A 5,079-nucleotide genomic window follows, 5' to 3' on the forward strand; every position below is an offset into this window, starting at 1 on the left:
ACTAATATATTATTATTAGAGTCACTTTATCTTAGTTTGGATATTAATATTCACCTTATAATTAAAAACATATTACTGCGTATAAACATATCACTTGTATACACTCTTATTAAATTTTTATTAAATATGCATTCTTACTTACTAGTTACTTTAATTTTTACTGATTTATTACTATTTAAATATTATAATACATTCCTATTATTATTTTTCACTAATTACCGAACTTGATTGCATTAAAAACGAAACAGTACTAATCAATCGCATTAAATGCAGTTGGAAAAAAAAATATAAGACGAGATTACAAACAAAAACGTTTTAAAAATGAAACGTTTTTTTATTGTTTTAATATAAAAGCAACAACAACTAATTACCGTTTGCTCTGTTTTTTGTTGATAGCAAACATTGTTAATATTGTGTATTAATCCCAACAAAAACAATAAGTTTTTATATAGATTTGTTATTAAATTTATGTTATTAATGCTCAGTGTTGCCATACTAATAGCAACATTGTTTATAACAAAATATTTATCAACATTTTAATTTCAACAAAATGCTTCTTAAAATAGTAAGCAAAGTAGTGCAACAAAAAAGCTTTGATCTTCTTGGGGTGGTGAACAAAAGCTTAATACAATAAAAATCAAAGACGATATATATTATTATACATTATATTATCATATATTATATTAGAAATATATTTCTATGTTTTTGAGTAAATGTTTAGCAACATTTGCAAATCAGCCGCAAAGACAATATTATTTTTAAAATTACAAATACAGAATATTAAAAAAGTGTAATCAAATGTTATAAAAATGCAAATATTAGCACAGTGTTTAACAGTAATATTAACATTACAATATTCTGCAATATTTTGATGATTTAATTTATGTGGTAATCAAACGTCCAGCGTATTTGCATTGGCTGCACTTTTTAAATGACTCCAAACTGCCATGCAGTTAATGTTTACTAACTCTAACCTTGCGTGTCGATCTTAGTCCATCAATTACGAAATTTCATCGACCTTTAAGTGACTAAGAAGGCGAATTCTTATTATATTACCTATTTATCTTACCTATTGATATGATCTTTATGATCACATACGATATATAATATGATATAAGTTAACACCCGTGTCTTCCGAATCTGACGCTGTGTTTAGTTTCGTTAAAGGAGTAATCATTCGTTATTATTCGAATGCATAATTGCTACCAAACGACACATTATCTTGTTTGTTTGGAAAAATTCCGTTTGGTTTCGGTAGCTCTGAACTCCATAAAAGTGAAAAGTGTCATACAAAGTCTTATATTAAAGTACTTGATCTAAAATTTATTGACTAATCATCGAAACAATAGACTAACCTATGAATTCTATAGTAGACTATTTATTTATGAGAACGATGAAATAATCTATGAGTTATAGACTATTTAATTATTGCAACCGTTAACGAACTTATGAATCGCGTTTATATATATTATATTTGTTCAATTAGCGAGTTTATTCGCGAATTTTTTTTTATTATAAAAATAAAAAACTTAACAAAAAAGTAAAGCATGTCTCATTGATTGAACTTCTTATTTAGTTTAAAACACTTTTACTTCTCTTGCTCAGTTCTAAAAGTTTTGAAGCATAAGGTCAAATCTTATGAAACTATAAACGTATGTAAAATTCAAAAACACGCTACTTTAAGTTAATAAATGAGACCTGTTCGGAAAAAACAAACCCTTACTCACTAACTTTGAAAACTTGCTTAAACTTTACCCATAAGTGCTTTAAAAAGGATGGTTCCACTTTGTCAGTATCTTTAAGTTATGTCAAAAGTACTCGTATGAGTAAAATGAAATGTTTGTTACTTTAAATATGCTGAACCGAAGTCAGACGGTATAAAAAGTTGCTAAGTTTTTGCAATATACAAATTTTATTAAAATTTGTCGCCACTTTCCATTCAAGGACATACACGAAAAACTTTTGGAAACATCATGTCAACATTTGAATGACAACAAACACATAAACAAGCCGAAGTAACAACTAACTTTCGGTGCAGACAGCCAGTCGCCGACTGAATGAGAATTCAATCATTTTTATGTATTTTAGTGAAATTTTAAAAAGATTTATCAATGAAAAGTTTTCTCATTTGAGAGTTATTCACATATGAGTCTAACTCTATTCTAAATGAATACCTATAACGTTATAACATCATTTGAGTTACTGACCTTAATATGCATAGTTTTAAGCAATTATGTTAAATTATGGAAAATGTATTATATGTTAAGAATACTTCATTATTTGACTTTAAATGCAAAACCAGTAGCTACCATTTTCCTCAATTCCATTCTTTATTCCAACTCTATAACTGAAAACTCATCGAAAGACCTTTCAGTTTCCCATCGAAATATCTCCCATTTTGGATATTTTGTATAATGAAGAATTTCCGATTGATCTTTCTTAACCCCGAAAAGCTCAATTATAGTATCCCACTTTCTCTACTTTAACTTTAGCTACATCATTCGACATGTTTCATATGTTCACCACAAATAAGTATAAAATTTATATTACTTTAATTCTAAACTACAAATGATTTGCATCTGGTACACTGCAAGGATGTGCATGGACTCAGACAAAGCAAAGCACTGGTCAAACCATTTTCCTATAAAAACATTATTAAATTCTCAAAAGTTGATTTAAGGTTCCTAACTGGTTTCATTATATACCATTGTGGTCTGAAATATCACCTACATAAACTTCAATTAACTGCTAACCCAAAATGAAGATTATGCCTCCAAGATATGGAAAGAACTATGCCTATTCATTTTGATAACGCTCAAAAGAAACTTGTTTCATGTGGAATTTCTGTCATCAGTACAGATTGAGAGCTCTACTCCAGATTAGTTCTGCTCTTTGTTCATAAAGCTTTAAAGGGCTTTGTATAATTAAAAGTGAATAGGACTCCTCTGATCACAATATCGGCTGTTGGACGAATTCTCGACATAGTTTTAAAACACCAAAAAAAAATTCTTTTTAATATTCTTAGTGGTTTCAGGACCTTCATCTTAAGAGGATTATAAATATCAGCAAAGGTTCAAGTTGATTTTTAAACACCTTAGTTCTTATAGGATAACACAATGACCGAATAAGTCTTATTGGGTCCATTAGATCGTGGGCATAACCTAACCTAATCTAACCTTACTTTAGAGAGCCACGAAAGTAAACATACCTATGTGTCTATATAAGTCTTTACATTCATTTTTTTTTGTTCACATATTGCTATAATTGCATCTATTTTCGAATACTATTTAGATAAAATAATTAATGGCTTTTAGAGTTATCTGTTTTATTACTTAATCCGCCATTGCATCGTATCTTCATGATTTTTCTGTTTTGGAAAATGAGTCCTCGTTCTTAATTCATCACTTGATAAATAATCATGTAATAATTAGTGTAATTAATCTTCTCAATACTTCTTACCGAAATATCAAGCCCCTCATTTTTCATCCTTTGGTAACTAGATTGGGGTCCCTTATTTTTTTTTCAGTACATTCTTAAGAGAAGTCTTAAGATTGAAGTGATTTACTGAGATTTTTGATAACTAAAAAAACTTCACTCAAGCTATTCGTATTTGGTATTATCTTAAAACTGTACTGAAGTCGAATTTGATTTATGATTCTATACATTTTTCATATGCAAAATTACTTTACATTTTGGGTATGTAATTATTGCAATGATTACATCGTCAACTATTTCCCTAGTTTCCAAAATAACATTAGTGTCTGCTTGTCTGCTTTGTTTGTTGACTTCAACAGTGCAGGTACTTTAAGTACACACATAAATTTATTTATTATCGAGAAATCAAATCAATTTGATTAATTCCTTAATATTAATATAATCAATTGATTTAAATAAAAGCAATAATGGAGTGTCTGCCTGCACCCATTATCGCAACCGTTTTCCAACAGAGAATTTCAATAATGTGTACTTAGCAAATAAATCACATCAGCACCAGCATCAGCACCAGCACCAACGCCAGGATCAGAAGCATTAATATAATTACTGAGTAAAAACAGATTTATTTAGGCCATGATTTATACAATGATTGATTATTCATTTATTAGCATTAATATCCGTTTAGATGTTTTCAATATTGGTGGATGCCACATTTCAACTGCTTCCAATACAACAAATCGTAATTAATTTATACAGCAAATTGAATGTTGCCGATATCCTTGCGACTGCTATGATTTCTCCGATTACTCTGATTACTCCGATTGCTCCGATTGCTCCGAGTCCCGATGCGAGTGTCGGTGTTATGTTTTTGCTAATGTTTCTAATTGCAGTGGCTTATATAACAGGACTATCAGCATCACAGTTAATGAGTTCACATCAATTCTGTGCAAATCTGCAATATTGCCATGAACTCACGCTGGAAGGATAATTGTTTAAAGTGCGATGCGAATGCGAATCGTAATTAAATTGTGTGTAAATTTGTGCAATTTATTGTTGGCACGTTGTCAACATAATTTATTATCAACTCTTAACACGAATACAGTTGTCGCAAAATGAAACAATTTAAATTTACAAAATATTTAACATATAAAATATTACTCACTTAATCACAACGTTAACACTTTTCCATTATATCAAAAATTGTTTTTTCACACTTCAATGTGAAAAAACTTCCTGACAAAAAGTGAAATGGAATTAATTTACATAATTTAACAATGCACCAAATGCAAGTTCTAAATTTACGATTTAAAATAATTGTATTTTTTCTTCATTATAAAAATTAATATTAATTTTTTAACACATTTTTTTTTTACTCAAATTATGCAAATTATTTTTTTCCTATAATCATTTGAAAAAATATCTGTTTAAGCAATTACTGCGATGCTAATAATTCATTGAACCTTTGCCACCTGAATATTTATTCACAGGTGTTTAAAATAACCACAACTTAAAATACACTTTAAACTCAGTTGTTTAAACTAAATTAAAATGAAATTAAGGATGAGGGACAAGGAGTTAGGGAGGCAGTGACGAAAAATTGCATTTATTGCTTTTTAAACTTTTTAGTTGTATTTAATACTCCTT

This window comes from Teleopsis dalmanni, chromosome 2 (genome assembly GCF_002237135.1).
Source record: "Teleopsis dalmanni isolate 2A chromosome 2, ASM223713v2, whole genome shotgun sequence".
NCBI lineage: Eukaryota > Metazoa > Arthropoda > Insecta > Diptera > Diopsidae > Teleopsis > Teleopsis dalmanni.